This window comes from Carya illinoinensis, chromosome 4 (assembly GCF_018687715.1).
Source record: "Carya illinoinensis cultivar Pawnee chromosome 4, C.illinoinensisPawnee_v1, whole genome shotgun sequence".
NCBI lineage: Eukaryota > Viridiplantae > Streptophyta > Magnoliopsida > Fagales > Juglandaceae > Carya > Carya illinoinensis.
The window spans coordinates 24,075,283-24,095,039 of NC_056755.1; the positions used below are offsets into that span (position 1 = coordinate 24,075,283).

A 19,757-nucleotide genomic window follows, 5' to 3' on the forward strand; every position below is an offset into this window, starting at 1 on the left:
TCATCTCAGCAAATGTGGGACACTCTTGGGCAAGGTGATCTACCCCGCCACACACAAAATATGGTCCAAAAGACTCTGCATGATTAGCCACGTGTGTTGGCTTTAAGTCTTTATTCTTCAACACCTCTAGCTCCCTAGTGAGCATCTCAACCTTAGCCTTCAGGTTATCTTCTTCCCTGAGATGGTAAATTCCACCACCATTTAGGTTTCCTGCAGGTCGTGACCTATTTGTGCTCTCAGTAGCACTAGGTCCAGTCCAAGTGTAAGCTTTTTCAGCAAGCTCATTGAGGTATTCTATGGCCTCATTAGGATCTTTCTGTAAGAACTCACCATTACACATCATCTCCACAAATTGACGCTCTCTAGGTGTAAGTCCCTCATAAAAATAGCTCACTAAGCGCCAATTCTCATACCCATGGTGAGGACACATACTCAATAGCTCCTTAAATCTCTCCCAAGACTGATACAAAGTCTCACTGTCCTTTTGTACAAAGGTGGAGATTTGCCTTTTTAAAGCATTGGTCTTATGTTGGGGAAAGTATTTATTAAAAAAGACCTAAGTCATCTCATTCCTTGACCCAATAGATCGTGGTCTCAAAGAGTATAGCCAACTCTTAGCTCTATCCTTCAAAGAGAAAGGAAAGAACTTAAGTCTCACAATGTCATCAGTTGCATTTTGACTATGAAAAGTCGCAACTACTTCCTCAAACTCCCTAATGTGCACATATGGATTTTCATTTTCCAAGCCATGAAAAGTAGGGAGTAACTGTATCATCCCTGTTTTAAAATCCAATTGGCGAATATTAGCTGGAAACATGATGCATGATGGTGTGGCTGTGTGTGTAGGGTGGAGGTAATCCTGAAGGGTCCTAGTGGGTTGATCTTTGTGTTCACTCATTTTCTCAAAATTAGAAGAATTATCAAACAAATGATCAGAAAAATTAAACTCTGACTCTAACACAAGTCTACAAGCAAACTGACCCAAGGCGTCTCTATACCTGTGCATGCAAGGTAGAGAAAAACGCAACACTAAAAAAAACTACAAAAAGAAAAAGAAAATAAAAAAAAAAAGATGCAGCAAGCTAAAATAGGGAACGAAGTTACCGCCTTTACAAACTGTTGAAAAGAAAAACTATCTCACAATTCTTCTACCGTCTCCCTGGCAACGGCGCCAAAATTTGATTACGCCCAAAGAATAACGCGGTAGTTGTAGCACAGCTTTGGGGTGTCGATTCCACAGGGAGACAAATTAAAAGAATAGCAAGAGGAACAAAGAAACTAAAGAAAAAATATTAAATAAGTAATAGAGAACAAAGACTAATTTTAAATGTAAATTCAAGTGAAGCAAAGTGATTAACAGAAAAAGTACTCAAATTTAACAAACAGTAGAGCGTCGGGAATCCCTTGCACAAATCTGGTATTTTAATTATTCTTAATTCATTAGATAACTCAATTAGGAACTCAATTCCCGCAATTCCCAATCGGAAGGTATAGATTTATAAACCAGACTTAAATCAAATGTAACCCTTTGAAAAAAACATTCACCACTTTTAAAAAACGTGAATTACTACCCCTATTGATAAAATCCAATGACGACAATATACTCAGGAAGCGATATTGCAGCAAAAAAATTAAATCAATATAGATAAATAATTGATCCAAACATAATCAAAGAACTAATCCATTCAATAGAAAAAGCATGACTGAATCCATAAACACAATAAATTCTATGATTATTCGGAGAAGAAAACATCAACAATGAATTGAGAATGATAAAACAAAAGAGTTTTAGCAATTGAAAATCAAATACATGAATTAAGAATAAATTAGAAATACCATCTAATGTGCAAGTTCATCCCTAACCCTACTTGAGAATTTAGTTACCCATAAATATAATGGACAACAAAAATCTCCAGAGAAAACTGAAGCGAATGGTGGCCATGGAAGTGATTTTTTCCTCTCTTCAGATCTGCCTCTTGTGCCTCTTCCTCCTCTCCATTTCGTGCTAATGATATGCTTATATAGGGTAAGAAAGAAACCCTAATGTCCTCCTCATTTCCGCATAAAAAAATCGCCTAAATTTTAGGACTTATCTTGGCAGCCACGTACAGCCTTCAGGAGTTCGAATTTGGAAATCCTTATTAGAGACAAAGTTATAGCCCTTTAAGATAGCTTTCCAATGCATCAAGAATCGCATCAATCCGATATATGAGTAAATTGATATAATCAAAAGACTAAAGTATGTCCAGACTGTCTCCTAGCGAATTTCGGACTTGGACTTCTTGTGGTTTCATTTTGTGATTCTTTTTCTTTTTCTTTTCTTCCAAATTGCTCTCAAACCCCATGAATGTCCTCTTTTGAATTTGGCTGGGCTTGACTTGCTCTTTTATAAACTCTGAATTTAGACATAAAAAAACTGCTTAGGAGTATCCCAACGTAAATAGAAATTCAATTTAAAAATACACATTAATTCCTATGATTTCTATTCACATTTTAGTATTTTAGTCCAATAATAGGGTATATAGAGTGTACTTTCGCACACTCATCAGATCATCTCTCGGCATATCGTCCCGAGGCTCTTGGGTAGACTTTTTTGGCCTCACCATTTTCCTGCCACAACACAACCTTTGAACCGCTTTAAGAAAAACAAATAAAACCAACAACATAAAACCAAAAACCAAAACTAAAACCACATAACAAGAAAATAAAATATACTAGCTTGCAATAACATAACTAAATAAATAAATACAAGCAAACTAGCTCAAATAAATTCAAATCAAATAAAACAAATCAAATAGCAACTTTAGTTAAAATAAATTTCAAATCAAAACTAAAAAATACCTTTCTGGTACTACACCTACGGGACATGTGGTTTTACCCAGAGCCAAACCGCTCTAATACCACCTGTGACGCCTCCAAATCCCACGTACGAACAGGGAAAAATCGAGACGTTGGGATGATAACAACACGGGTCATCACCCTATCGCCAAGTGCCAAGTGTGTGAACATGCAACAAATGTGCAAGAGAAAACATGCAGCGGATAAACAGAGTCATATAACTAAGTACCAGAATTTTTTCTATGTTTAATACAAACCCGTGCAAAACATACATAATAAAATATTACAAGTTACAAATATTGTTTCAAACCAAACTACAAAGCAAAAACTCCAAATCAAAACTCCGGCAGAGCCGCCTCCTCGGGCTCAGCCTCCTCCTCCTCCTCGATCTCTGCATCAAAATCTACGGTACCAAAAAGGTGCTGCAGGTAAGTAAGATCCAAATGCCACTAGATAAAAATATATTAAACTCAAACAATATGCATGAAAGAATACAAATGCACATAACCCATAAAACCACATTTTTCCACGCACGCCAAAGACCCATTTTGGCCCAAAACGTAACCTTTAAAACCAGTCATTGCCATTATCCCAGATAATGGCCCAAATCAAGAAACCACTATTTTCCCAGAAAATGGATCATAAAGCCTCAATCATAACCTCGCCATTTTCCCAGAAAATGGCCCGTATCCGATATCCAAAATCCGTTCCAATTATTGCATGCAGCATGATCTGCCCTAGGGATCATCCGCACACTCTGGCTCCTGTGCCACACCACAGGTAACAACTACGCGTATGAAACCTAAACGAGCGATGCCCAGTACTCCCACCTTACGCGTACCTGGACCAGGCCATCCTCTAATCCTCGCCACTCTAGGGACCACGGAGTCGACACGACAGCGTTACCGTATCGTGCGATCCGGTCGTTGCTCAGCGACAACCTAGGGGATGTCACTCCGTATTATCCACTCCCGAGTGACCAGAGGAGCTCCACCAAGATAATACCCCATCCCGGCTTGGGGTCGTGATACACACACACCCGAAAATTCATTTACACAAATAAAATTGGATTTTCTCAATTTAAATAAAATGTACATTAATGCATCATGCAATGCACGCCTCAAGATACAAACATCCAACCAATCACAAAAACAACAACACCAAGCAACTCCGTCCTCAATCCATCCGACCCTCGAACTCCTCGGACTCAGTCTGGAATCAACCAACCAGTCAATTAATTATTGTAAGAGCAAAAATATATTTAAATCTAAAATAGATTTTGGAAAAATATTTACAGTGCTATAAGGTATGTTAAGATAGGAAAGAAACATTACAGCTACTCAGAAAGCTATTGCAAATAATCTTGAGAAATAAGGAGTTATCAACCGAACAAAATATAGATGCGTTAAGCATGCAAGTTGGGGGATGCGTTAAGCATCCAAAAATCTTGTATTTTTGGATTCCGACTGTACAATTTATGTACATTCTAGGAGGATGGTTTTGACGAAAGGCCCAGTCATTGTGATTGAAGATTTTCACAAGATGAAATTAGAATATCCCTTTTATTTTTATTCAATACAACTTGATGGCAATGATCTTACACTACAACAAATATAGGTTTTAGTGACAGTCTCCAAACCGTCACTTAAAGTCATTTTCTGTGACGATTTGTGGGAACTGTCACTAAATGTTGGGGAAGAAAGTTTAAACGTTCGAACGCTTTAGTTAATTTGTTTGCACGTCACAATAACGTCCGAATGTTACGTATATTTAAGTGCGAACGTAAAAATTTTAGCACCAACGTTCGAACGTTATATGTAATTACATGCGAACGTAACCACTAAGGTTCGAACGTATATTTGTAAGGTTTGAATGTTATATTTTAATTTGTAAAAATTAATCATAATATATATTTGTTTAATATTAAGGTTGCATAATATTAATTGTCATTGAGCGTATAAATTAAGCTACAATACATACATTAAATAATATTATCAATTACATATGTCGAAAAAAGAAAACAAAATATGATTATATAATGAAAAATGACATTCAGAAGTACTGCTGGTTTACAAAAGATCGAAACTCTTCAGTCAATGTCTCAACCTTATTATTTAGCACATCTACATGATGTGCAAGATGTGTGACAGCTTGATCTATATGCACAATCTGTCTATCGATCTATCGGTCTATACGCGCCTTCATATCTGTCATCACTGCATCAACCCAAGCAGGTCGCACATCCCCTGCAGATGCAGTCGCCAGCTGCTGGCTAGTATTTGCAGACGGGTGGGCAACACCGACCCCAACCTTGGTCGGAGGAACAAGATCTGATATAGTAGCAGCAGCATGACGCCGAGCTGAGCCTCTCCCCTGTGCAATGCTCCGACGGTGTGTGGTGATGTCGATGGGGCTCATTTGGTTTAGTACTATCTACTCCGCTTGGAGTGGGACCCCTCGGGCTAGTAAGAAGCGGCTGATGATGACTCCATATGGGAGATTATCCGTCGTAACAATGCTGGCCTCGTAACGGATCCGCTCAAATATAACGAGTGGCAAGTCAATGGGATCTCCACGTGCCAAGCAAATAAGGAACTGTGCGCGAGCCTGACTAAATGTGGTCTTATGTGCCATAGGGTCTACATTTGTTACAACAAAAATTTGCAACATGCGAAAGAAAGGCAGCAACTGATTCTGGCTGAAGGAGTTCTGCCTATCCAGCTTCGTGCGGTCTATGCCAGTGAGGATGTAGAAATCCTAATCCCGCTCATCATCACCAACCTTCGGAGCATTATCCTCGCCCTCGGGCCGATCTCCCTGTTCACTGGGCATAGTGTCAACAGGGCCCGTAGATGAAGTAGAAGTGGTTGGATCTGCCTCAAAGGTGCTAGGAGAAAATGTAGTTGCTGTATCACCAGCTTGAGCAGCTGTCGCCTCAGGCAGTATCCGGGGAATCTGGAGTAACTCGGCGATAACATCCGCCGAGAACTCAAACTGTACACCACGTATAGTGAGGGTATGGGATGATGCATCGTTAGGCATGGTGGCCATCCCAATATAAAACTCCCGGACCATTGAGGGATAAATCTTTCCCCTCAATGTGCAAATTGGGCCCCAGCCTCTCAGGACAAAGACGTCTCTGAGCGTCTTCTGCTCCCAGCTGAGCTCATCAAACTGATTAATCAGAATTTCTTGTTCACCCATGACAGTTCCTGCCCCAAGCTGAGCAATGTCCGGATTGCCTCCATCCCTCCCTCGTTTCCTCGTTGTCATAAAGTGAGCCATATCCTGAGGAAAAAAAAATACAAGTTAAACTATAATAAAAAAATCCCTAAATTCACATATATATACATATTACGACGTATATGGATTATACAAAATTAAAATATCATCATTATAAATTTACATAATTTTGATAGTAAATATATTAAAAAATTCAACTATTTAAATACCCAAAATAATAATAATAAGATGAGAAAATAGAAATTAAATTAAATTAAGAAATGTTTGAACGTTACTCAATTGACGTTTGAACTATAAAACTATGCTAGTTAGAAATAAATTATGTTTGAATGTACAATGATTTGATGTTCGAACGTAATATTAGATAATCGAACGTAAACAATTAACATTCGAACGATGAAAGTCAAACTAATATAACAAAATGACGTCCGAATGTAAATTTACGTCCGAATGTAACTTCGAACAAACGTTCGAACATATTCAGATAAATTCCAACATAAATCTGATCCAAACGTCTTATGTATACATTCGAATGCTCTATTTACATGCGAACATACTTATCCAACGTCATCTTTAAACGTTCGATAGTACATTTAATAAATTCGCACAGTGAAGTTCGAACGTTATACTGTAACGTTCGGACGTAATGAACTTGGACGTAATGAACTTGAAACGTCACACGTGCGGACGTATTTGCTAACGGAAGAATCTAAACGGTTTGCGTTCGGACGTTTTATCTAACGTCCACTGAAAATGTTGGATAAAAACGTTTGAATGTGAAAATTTACGTTCGCACGTTACAATGTAACGTTCAGACGTAAAAAACTTAAATGTCTTAAACGTAAAAAATGCACGTTATTTTGTAACATTCGAACGTTACAAGACAGAATGACTGAGTCAACTCAACCATTTCTGAAAGCTTCGAAACGTGCATTTCAAAGCAAAAAAAAAAAAAAACATAAAACTACTCTATAGGTTATGGGGAATGTTTTTACAGTGGTTGTTTAAGATTTAACAACCAATGGTGGCCGGAAATTCAAGAAGAATATCCGGCCTTGGGTGGGTTTCGAACTTTTGAAACCCACCGATACATATAATAGTCTATACGAGACGGGGAGGGCACATTACCTTTTAGTGACGGTTGTGGTGGCGTATGACAGCGGATGCGGTAGCGTGCGTGGTAGAGATAGTGGAGAGGACGAAATGAAAACAGCTGCCGTCAGGAAAGACTTTACATACAATTAACGTTCGGACGTATACGTATATACGTTCGAACGTTTATAAAACATCCGAACGTATTGGTGTTATACGTGTGAACGTTAGTCTGAAAAGTCCCAACGTTAAACAAATGACATTCGAACGTATCAAGTAAATTATATTTTTTATATAGTTAAAACAGTACTAATATATAATAACTATATAATATAGTAAATATCTAATACGAATATATTAATATATCTATTATATATAACAGTATTAATATATAATACCTATAGTATAGTATATATATAATTTATTAAATATCACGTGGAGTAAGATATTATAATATATATAATATTATATGTATTATATTATATAGACAATAACTATAGTATATATTATATACTATATATTATTAATATATTATAGTATATGTATTATAACTATATTTACGACACCCCCAAATCCCTACGCACGGACACGGGGAAATCGAGATGTCCGGATAGTGATATCACGGGTCACCACCCTATCAACGAGTGCCAAGTGTGTGTAAAAGTAACAAATGTGTACAAAGAAATACACAGCAGATAGCAAAGTCATATAACTTAGTACCAGAATGTTTCTTAGTTTAATACAAAACTGTTCAAAACATACATAATAAAATATTAAAAACTACAAATATTGTTCAAACTAACAACAAAGCTTAAACTTCAACTCAATACTCCGGCGGAGCCGCATCCTCGAGCTCAGTCTCCTCCTCTTCCTTGAACTCTGCACCAAAATATACGGTACCAAAAATGGTGCCGCAGGTTCGTAAGATCCAAACACCACTAGATGAAAGCATATTAAGTCAAACAATATGCGTGAAAGAAAAGCCAATGCACATGACCCGTAAAACCATATTTTTTTCCATGCACGCTAAAAACCCATTTGGCCCAAAAACATTACCATTAAAACCATTCCTCGCCATTATCCCAGATAATGGCTCAAAACATAAACCACAATTTTTCCAAAAAATGGATCACATAGCATCAAAACAAACCTCGCCATTTTCCCAGAAAATGGCTCGTAACCAAGACCATAAAACCGATCCAATTATGCATGCACCATGATCTCCCCTAGGGATCATGCGCACACTCTGGCTTTATGCCATACCGCAGGTAACGTCTATGCGTGTGACACCTAAACGAGCGATGCCTAATACTCACGCCCAGCGCGTCCCTGGCCAGGCCATCCTTTAGTCCCTGCCACTCTAGGGACTACGGAGTCGACACGACAGCGTTACCGTATCGTACGATCGGGTCGTCGCCCCGCGACAACCTAGGGGATGTCACTCAGTATTATCCACTCCCGAGTGACCAGAGGAGCTCTACCGAGATAATACCCCATCCTGGCTTGGGGTCGTGATACACACGCACCCGAAAATCCATTTACGCCAATAAAACAGGATTTTTCTCAATTAAAATAAAATGCACATGTATGCTTCATGCAATGCACGCCTCACGGCACAAAACAACCAAACAATCACAAATCAACAAAACAAGCAACTCCGTCCTCAATCCATCCAACCCCTGAACTCCTCAGACTCAGTCCGGAATCAACCAACCAACCAGATAATTTATTGTAAGAGAAAAATATATTTAAATCTAAAAGTAGAGTTTGGAAAATACTTACAGCGCTATACATTATTTTTTAAAAGCTCGCAGCGTTGCGAATGGCGGAGGAAAAACAACGTAATAGTGTATTTTACACTGTGGCCGTGGGTAATAAATTATCCACTTTTGAACGGGGACAAACCAAGACACAAAATTGATAGGGAATGACCTTGATATGCTTATGAAGTTAAAGGAAGTGAGCTTTGGCCGTGGGTGGCGGTGGAAGGCCAAAAAGGGGCTGAACGGAGTTGAGCTCGTGGGAGCTGCTCCGGCAACGGAACGAGGCTAGAATTGGGTGGGTTAGGTCGGCAAGAGGTACGGGAAGAAGCTGTGAAGAGGTGGTGGCCGGTGGTGGAACGACGGTGCCAGAAAAGCTAAAAAACCGTGTGGCTTGGAGGAGCTCGTGGCGGCTAACGGTGGCTCGAATAGAGGTGAAACTTGGTGGCGATGTTCACCGGTGGGAGAGGAAGAAAAATAGGTGGGTGGTGTCAGCCACGTCGCTAGCGAACGGCAATTCTGGGCTGAGAAAGCAACCGACGACAGAGAGGGAAGGGAGAGCTGGTACCGTGACTTCCAGCCATGTGTGGCGGCTAACGGCTGGACGGATGGCCTTGAAAATTGGTGGGGGTGATCACTGGCCGGAAGGAGTTCGAATGGTGGGGGCGGTGCACTGTACGGCGGTGGGATGGTGGCGAACTGGGCGGCCGAAGTTGGAAGGCGAAGGGGAGAGGAAGAGAGAGAATCGGGCTCACGGGAGGAGAAGGAGGAAAAAGAAGAAGAAGAAAAGAAAGAAAAAGGAAAAAGGAAAGAAAAAGAAAAGAAAAAAAGAAAAAAGGAAAAAAGAAAAGATGAAGGAAAAGAACTGAGGTCCAGTCCTCACTCCGGAAACCAAAAACTGATCCGCCGAAAACAATTTTAAAAACATAAAACGACTAAAATAAATTACACACCACATAAAATAAAATAAAAATCAAATTAAAATACAATAATTTAAAATAAAAGAACTATTATATTAATTAAATTAAAAATACTCATTCAGTGAAAATACATGTAAAAACGGGTCATCACAATATTATTACTAATATAACATACTATAGTAGTATATTATATTAGAGTACTATAATATATATTATATATTATATAATATAGTATATATATTATATATTATATATTCTAATATATATACTATCTAGTATATATAATATATATATATTAAATATATATAGTATATTGATTGAGCTGAATTATTGCATTTTTAATGCTTTTGGAACCAATATATATTAATTCTTTCATTACTTTATCATTGGTTTTATATGAAAAAATGAATAAATCAAAATTGTAATTTTAATTGATTAAAAGCATGAATTTGTGCTTTAATTTTATCAACTGTTGATTACTATGGATTAAAAGCAGATTCAAACGCTGGACTTCCGCTCGATAGTGTGCTTGAGCGGGTGTGCGGGAAAGGCGATGGCTCGAGCGGAGGCATTTGGCCGCTTGAGCGAAGTCAGGCAGAGTGGAACGCTCGATGTTCGCTCGATCCTCCGCTCGAGCGAATTTAGGCAGAGTCGAACGCTCGATGTTCGCTCGACACTCCGCTTGAGCGAATATCGCATTTTACAGATTAGTGTTTATTCCGCCGTCAGAGTATATAAATGATTTTTTTACATCTTATGGCCAACTTTTTGGCCTGGAAAACTCTGTTTTGATTAGAGAAACACTTAGAATTTATTTTTTCTTTGATTTTCGTTTAGATTCGGAGAGGAGGATTCATACAATCGATCATTCACGCAGCTACACAATTTTCACTGGATCATTCACTCACATTGCAGCAGATTGAAGAACTCCTTGAGGGGTCCAATTGCCACTGCAGCTCAGCCTCCACTGCTTCGAATCTTCATCTTCATTCAATTGGCTTGATCTTTTTAGTTCCCTACTTGCTATTTCATTTCAGTTTTGAGTTTCTGAATTATTTTGGAGAATTTTGATTTAGACGTTTGAGTAATTTATTTGTTATTCATTTAATTCATGTTATTTATTTTTATCGTTTCGTTAAGCTTTCATTTTAATAGTGATTATAATTACGGTGGTTTAATTTGAGAATTTGTGATTTGAATACAATGATGAACCCTAGAACTTTGATTTTGGGGCTTTTTGATTTTCAGTGCATGTTTTGTCAATTACTTTCTAATTTAGTTTAATTCTTAATTTAGTTTTATTAATTTCTGAGTTTAATCTACTAGTCCTTTACATTCCAATCCGACAATCAAAATCTAAAAACATGACTCTATTCCATGACTAGTACCATTTTCCATCCATTGCACATACGATCATTTTATTTTCTCTTTGTGAAGTTTTTCACCTTTTTCAATGAGTTTGATTTTTAAGTAACTTTCCCTGAGGAGACGATCTAGGAATTTATTCTTAATTATTACACGACATCCTCCTGCACCGTTGACGGGGAAAGTATTTTAGCTTAAATTTAAACTCGTTATTTTTGTTATGCTCTTTAACCGATGTTTCATGTCATGGGTGAGGGACAGTTCAAATAGGTTGCTTAGAGTCACATCGAGTATTGAGAGTAGTATACACAGTTTGGAGATAGATAGCTCTTCTATCTTTTCTATTAGTGAGTCAGGTGAGGAAATTGAAATTGAACCAGAAAACATGGCTGCAGCTGCACCACGCACTCTTAAGGATTATTTGCAACCTAGTCGCACCACTGCACCTTCATGCATTGTTTTTCCTGAAAATGCATCTAATTTCTCTATTAAGCATGGCATGATGTTAGTGATACCTCAGTTCCACGGGATGGATTTTGAGAGTCCTTACCAACACTTGACATATTTTGAGTTGGCTTGCACTACTTTTATCACTAGGGCTGTTACTGATGAATTCATTAGACTTCGTTTATTTCCTTTCTCTTTAAAGGATAAAGCGAAGATTTGGTTTAATTCTTTGAGGCCTAATTCTATTTCTAGTTGGTCTGATATGCAGCGTGAATTCTTACAAAAGTTTTTTCCTTTTCAGAGAACTCAGTTTTTGCAAGAGCAAATCAGCCAGTTCAATCAGAGACCTGATGAGACCTTTCAGGCCAGTTGGGAAAAATTTAAAGATTTAGTGAACATTTGTCCACATCATGGTTTTGAATCTTGGAGGTTGGTGAGCTATTTTTACACTGGTCTCACTCCAGAATGCAAGCAGTTTGTTCAGACAATGTGCAATGGGGAGTTCTTCAGCAAGGAACTTGATGAAGCACTATCATTTTTTGACTACCTTGCTGAGAGTGCACAACAGTGGAACACTCGTACTGATCGAGTTCCATTAGCAGCACAGCCACTGACGGCTATTTCTGGAGGGGGTAGATATGAGCTTAAAGAAGACACTAATGTTCAAGCCCGAATAGCTGCATTGACTAGAAGACTGGAGGTCATGGAAATGGAAAAAGTGAAGGTCGTGAATATAGTAGAGGCATGTTCTATATGTGTTGATTCAAACCATAAGACCCAAGACTGCCCGATTATGCCAATATTTTAAGAAGGTGGGTCTGAGCAGATGCAATCAGCTAACTGGGTTAATAGAGCACAAAATCAGCCTTTCTCCAACACATATAATCCAGGGTGGAGGAATCACCCAAATTTCTCATGGAGAAATGATCAGCCTGGTAGGTCCCCACCACCTCAGCAGCAGCCATTTAATCAGGGTGCTCCTCAGCATCAGTATCCGCCATATCAGAATCCTCAAAGCTATCCTTATGTAGCTCCTCCTGGATTTTAGCCTCATGTAGCTGCACAGAGTTCTCAGCCTTCATCATCTGCAAAGAAGACTCTAGATGACAGTATGGCTCAGATGGCCAATACACTTCAGCAATTCATGCAGATTCAGGCCACCACAAATAATCAGAACACTCAGGCCATAAATGAGTTGCGAGACACTATTAATAAGATGAGCACAACCTTGAGCACCCTAGAGAAAGGGAAATTTCCAGCACAGACTCAGCCTAATCCTCAAGTATACAGGCAGCAACAACAACAAGTGCATAATGTCTCAGGGGATGTTATTGAGACAGTGAAGGCAGTTTTTACTTTGAGAAGTGGGAAGGAAGTTCCCCAACCAGAGATGTCTATAGACACACAGGTAGTTGGTCCTACACCTGAAGATGTAACAGAGACTGATAAAGTTGAGAAAGAATCAGAGGTAGTGAGACCAGAGCTGAAGAAGCCTGTGAGTGCAGATGTTGAGACTAGTAAGGGATACCAACCTGTGGTTCCCTATCCTCAGAGATTGGCAGCTGGCCAAAAGAACAAGTATCACACAGAGATTCAAGAGATTTTCAAGCAAGTGAAGATCAATATTCCACTCTTAGATGCCATACAACAAGTGCCTTCATATGCAAAATTTTTGAAGGACTTGTGCACAGTGAAGAGGAAGCTGAATGTGAAGAAGAAAACTTTCCTAACGGAGCAAGTTAGTGCATTGATATTGAGCGAGACTCCTCAAAAGTTTGGAGATCCCAGCTCTCTCAACATTTCCATTATGATTGGTGAATCACGCATTGGGAGAGCTTTACTTGATTTGGGGAGTAATGTGAACTTGCTACCGTTCTCAGTATATGAGCAGTTGGGATTGGGTGAGATAAGAAAGACCTCCATCATGCTACAGTTGGCTGACAGATCAGTTAAGGTACCGAGAGGTATTGTAGAGGACGTGTTGATCCAGGTGGACAAATTCTACTACCTAGTAGATTTTGTGGTTGTTGACATGCAGCAGCCGATCTCCACTATTTACCAAGCTCCTGTCATCCTAGGAAGGCTATTTCTAGCTACATCAAATGCATTGATCAATTGCAGAAGTGGAGTTTTGAAGCTTACCTTTGGAAACATGGCACTTGAGTTGAACGTTTTCAACGCTTGCAAGATGCCAGCACATTTTGATGACACAAGTGATTTGAATGCTGTGGAGAGTTTGACACCAACAGATTTTATTTGCTCAACTTCTCCCTTCTCTGATGATGATTATATTTTTCAGACACCTGAATTTTTACTTGATCAGAAAATTGATCATATCAATGAAGATGACTTTGATTTTTTTCATTGTTTTGCAGATTCTTCTTTACCACTTGAAGTACAATTTGCGAGAGCAAGATGGAAACCCCAGTTTGAAGCTCTACCACCACCAGACATGCTTAAATCTTCAAAGGAAGAAGTTCCCCAGTTGGAGCTGAAACCACTTCCTCAAGATTTAAAGTATGTGTTTCTTGGTCCTGAAGAAGGCACTTTTCCGGTGGTGATTTCCTCAAAGCTAAATCAGAAGGATGAAGCCCAGTTGATTGAAGTATTAAGGAAGCATCGAGGCACAATTGGTTGGACAATAGCTGACATCAAAGGCATTGATGCCGTTGTATGTACCCACAGAATCCATCTTGAAGACGATGCTAGACCGGTTCGTGATGCTCAACGTAGGCTCAATCCTACCATGAAGGAAGTTGTGAAAGAGGAAGTGCTTAAGCTACTCGCAGTAGGTATCATTTACCCTATCTCAGACAGTAAGTGGGTAAGTCCAACTCAAGTGGTACCAAAAAAATCTAGATTGACTGTCATAAAAAATGATAAAAATGAGTTGATTCCAACTAGAATAGTTACTGGCTGGAGAATGTGCATTGACTATAGAAAACTTAATTCAGCCAGTAGGAAGGATCATTTTCCTTTACCATTCTTGGATCAAATTTTGGAAAGAGTAGCTGGTAATGCATATTATTGTTTCTTGGATGGCTGCTTTGGTTATTATCAAATTGCTGTAGCGCCTGAGGATCAGGAGAAAACCACTTTCACCTATCCTTTTGGCACTTTTGCTTTTACTAGAATGCCTTTTGGTTTGTGTAATGCTCCAGCTACTTTTCAGAGATGCACGATGAGTATTTTTTCTGGCATGATTGATGATATTTGTGAAATATTCATGGATGATTTCTCTGTTTTTGGAAAATCCTTTGAGAGTTGTTTGCATAATTTGGCACGTATTCTCCAGAGATGTGAGGAAAAAAATCTTTTACTTAATTGGGAGAAATGCCAATTTATGGTTACTCAGGGCATTGTATTGGGGCATATTGTTTCTTCTAAGGGTATAAAGGTTGACAAGGCAAAGATTGAATTAATATCTAAACTTCCTATTCCTAGGACGGTTAGGGATATTCGTTCTTTTCTTGGTCATGGTGGCTTTTATAGGCGGTTTATTCAAGGGTTTAGTTCTATTGCAAAACCTTTTGTGCACTCTTTTACAAAATGATATTGAATTTGTTTGGACTAATGAGTGCCAAAAAGCCTTTGATACCCTGAAAAAGTCGCTTACCACTGCCCCTATTGTGCAACCTCCGCAGTGAGACATTCCCTTTAAGATTATGACAGATGTTAGTAACTATGCCTTAGGAGCTGTTTTGGGGTAGCGGGTGGATAATAGGCCATTTGTGATTTATTATGCTAGTAGAACCTTGAATGATACCCAGAAAAATTATACCACTACTGAAAAAGAATTGCTTGCAGTGGTTTTTGCACTTGATAAATTTCAGACTTATATTCTTGGTTCTCCTGTTACTATTTTCACTGACCACTCTGCTCTTAAGTATTTGTTGGCTAAGAAAGATGCAAAACCACGCTTGATTCGCTAGATTCTATTACTTCAAGAGTTCAACATCAACATTAAGGATAAGAAAGGAGTTGAAAACGTGGTAGCTGACCACCTCTCTAGATTGTCATCATCTCCTTCTTCAAATGTCAGCCTTCCTCTTGATGATAGTTTCCCGGATGAGCAGCTGTTTGTGGTTGATAGAGCTCCCTAGCATGCTGACATAGTCAATTATCTGGTGACTGAGCGAATGCCTTCTGAATGGTCCACCCAAGATAAGCGTCGGTTTCTCTCTGAGGTACGACACTTTTATTTTGATGATCCATATCTTTTTAAATATTTTTCGGACCAATTGATTCGAAGATGGATTCCTGATGATGAGTTTTCTTCGGTTTTGAGATTTTGTCATATGGGTGCATGTGGTGGTCATTTGTCAGCAAAGAAAACAGTTTCAAAAATTTTGCAAAATGGTTTTTACTGGCCTTCCATGTTTAAAGATGCTTATAATTTTTGCAAGGCTTGTGAGCCTTGTCAAAAATTGGGATCCATTGGCAAAAGAGACATGATGCCTCTTTCCCCTATTCTTACTTTAGAAATTTTTGATTGTTGGGGAATAGACTTCATGGGACCTTTTCCAGTTTCTTTTGGAAACACATATATTCTATTGGGTGTGGATAATGTTTCAAAATGGGTGGAGGCCATTGCTTGAAAACAAATGACCATCATGTTGTTCTGAAATTTTTGCAATCTTTGTTTGCTCGTTTTGGCATGCCAAAAGTTATTATAAGTGATGAGGGTTTTCATTTTTGCAATAAACCATTTTCTACACTTGTGAAGAAATATGGTATCACACACAGAGTTTCTACCCCTTGTCACCCTCAAACAAATGGGCAAGCTGAATTGGCAAACAGAGAGATAAAAATTATTTTAGAGAAAACCATCAAGCCTAATAGGAAAGATTGATCGGTTAAACTTCTTGATGCTTTGTGGGCTTATAGGACAGCTTTTAAAACAAATCTAGAGATGTCTTCTTATCGATTAGTTTATGGTAAAGCTTGTCATTTACCTGTTGATATTCAGCATCGAGCTCTTTGGGCCATAAAACATGTTAACATGTCACTTGATGAAGCTTCAGGGTTGAGAAAATTGCAGATCAATGAATTGGATGAAGCTCATCGGAATGCTTATGACAACGCTCAGCTTGCAAAGGAACGCATGAAAATTCTGCATGATCAGAAAATTCATCCAAAGCATTTCACACTTGGCCAGGAAGTCATCATTTACAATTCTCGCTTGCACATTTTTCCTGAAAAGTTAAAATTCCAAAGAATGGTAATAGCTTCACTGTCAACGGACAACGTCTAAAGTCATTTCTGAAGGTCTTTGATCCACATGAAGAGACATTGCTTGTGCAAGACCCCAGGGAAGTGTTTTGATTTGCTTCTCCTTCTTTACAGTTTTCTTTACTTGCTTTGGTTTTATTTGTTCTTTTACTTTGATTTTATATTTCATGTTGTTTGTTTGTTTTGCTTGTTTTTTCTGTGCACTTTGTTTTCTTTCGTTCGACTCATTGAGGATTATGTCTCTCACTAGTTGGGGGGTAGCATGTGTGCACAATTTTTAAAAAATAAAAAAAATAAATAAAAAAATAAGATTTGTGAAATTTGAGCATCTTGGTGGAGTAGAGCAGGATCATTTTTAATGCTTTTGGAACCAATATATATTAATTCTTTCATTACTTTATCATTGGTTTTAAATGGAAAAATGAATAAATCAAAGTTGTAATTTTAATTGATTAAAAGCATGAATTTGTGCTTTAATTTTATCAACTGTTGATTACTATGGATTAAAAGCAGATTCAAACGCTGGACTTCCGCTCGATAGTGTGCTTGAGCGGGTGTGCGAGAAAGGCGATGGCTCGAGCGGAGGCATTTGGCCGCTCGAGCGAAGTCAGGCAGAGTGGAACGCTCGATGTTCGCTCGATCCTCCGCTCGAGCGAATTTAGGCAGAGTCGAACGCTCGATATTCGCTCGACACTCCGCTTGAGCGAATATCGCATTTTACAGATTAGTGTTTATTCTGCCGTCAGAGTATATAAATGATTTTTTTACATCTTATGGCCAACTTTTTGGCCTGGAAAACTCTGTTTTGATTAGAGAAACACTTAGAATTTATTTTTTCTTTGATTTTCGTTCAGATTCGGAGAGGAGGATTCATACAATCGATCATTCACGCAGCTACACAATTTTCACTGGATCATTCACTCACACTGCAGCAGATTGAAGAACTCCTTGAGGGGTCCAATTGCCACTGCAGCTCAGCCTCCACTGCTTCGAATCTTCATCTTCATTCAATTGGCTTGATCTTTTTAGTTCCCTACTAGCTATTTCATTTCAGTTTTGAGTTTCTGAATTATTTTGGAGAATTTTGATTTAGACGTTTGAGTAATTTATTTGTTATTCATTTAATTCATGTTATTTATTTTTATCGTTTCGTTAAGCTTTCATTTTAATAGTGATTATAATTACGGTGGTTTAATTTGAGAATTTGTGATTTAAATACAATGATGAATCCTAGAACTTTGATTTTGGGGCTTTTCAATTTCTAGTGCATGTTTTGTCAATTACTTTCTAATTTAGTTTAATTCTTAATTTAATTTTATTAATTTCTGAGTTTAATCATTAGTCCTTTACATTCCAATCCGACAATCAAAATCTAAAAATATGAATCTAGTCCATGACTAGTACCATTTTCCATCCATTGCACATACCATCATTTTATTTTCTCTTTGTGAAGTTTTTCACTTTTTTCAACGAGTTTGATTTTTAAGTAACTTTCCCTGAGGAGACGATCTAGAAATTTATTTCTAATTATTACACGACATCCTCCTGCATATTGTGAGCACAAGGTATATTATACTTAAACTCTGTTGTTAAATTTTGTTGAAGGATTGTTTATTGTCGATTATTTGTGTAATATGTGTGAGATTGTCGATTATTTGTGTAATATGTGTGAAGCATTATTTATTGTGGATTATTTGTGCAATATGTGTGATTAAAGAATTTATATATATATATATATATATATTATAGTATTTATGTAGTGTGATTATTTTATTATATTTGAAATTATATGATAACATTAAGATTTTTTAGATTAAGAATCCCTAATACAAATTATAATCTAATATATGGTATAGTATTAGTAAATATAATATAAATAAGTAGTATATAGTATAATATAATTACATAATAACAATTAAAATTTATTAGATTAAGAACTAATACAATACAAATTATAATCTAATATATAGTATAGTATTAGTAAATGTAATATAAATAAGTACTATATAGTATAATATAATTATACTATAACAATTAAAATTTATTAGATTAAGAACTAATATAATACAAATTATAATAAACTATATAGTATAATATAATACTACTATAACAATTAAAATTTATTAGATTAAGAACTAATATAATACAAATTATATAGTGAATTATGACTTATTAGAAAAAAAGCCTAGTGAGAGAAACTCTCCCTATTTCATTTCAGTTTTGAGTTTCTGAATTATTTTGGAAAATTTTGATTTAGACGGTTGAGTAATTTATTTGTTATTCATTTAATTCATGTTATTTATTTTTATCGTTTCGTTAAACTTTCATTTTAATAGTGATTACAATTACGGTGGTTTATTTTGAGAATTTGTGATTTGAATACAATGATGAACCCTAGAACTTTGATTTTGGGGCTTTTCAATTTCTAGTGCATGTTTTGTCAATTACTTTCTAATTTAGTTTAATTCTTAATTTAATTTTATTAATTTCTGAGTTTAATCTATTAGTCCTTTACATTCCAATCCGACAATCAAAATCTAAAAACATGAATCTAGTCCATGACTAGTACCATTTTCCATCCATTGCACATACCATCATTTTATTTTCTCTTTGTGAAGTTTTTCACATTTTTCAACAAGTTTGATTTTTAAGTAACTTTCCCTGAGGAGACGATCTAGGAATTTATTCCTAATTATTACACGACATCCTCCTGCACTTGGGATAGCTTTAGTGCTACTCATTTTTGAGTGAGTCATATATATAGTATTTAAGATAGTATTTAATATAGTAAATATAGTATATATACTACTATAGTATATATACTACACGATTTACTATAGTAATATATATACTATATATA

At 37.2% G+C, this 19,757-nt stretch overlaps 1 non-coding gene across 1 annotated transcript; it reads left to right on the top strand.

Moving 5' to 3' along the window:
* Positions 1-410: 410 nt before the first annotated feature.
* LOC122308612 lies at positions 411-518 on the top strand. The gene has a single exon (XR_006242131.1). It is a non-coding gene; the product is annotated as a small nucleolar RNA R71 (small nucleolar RNA).
* Positions 519-19,757: the final 19,239 nt, after the last annotated feature.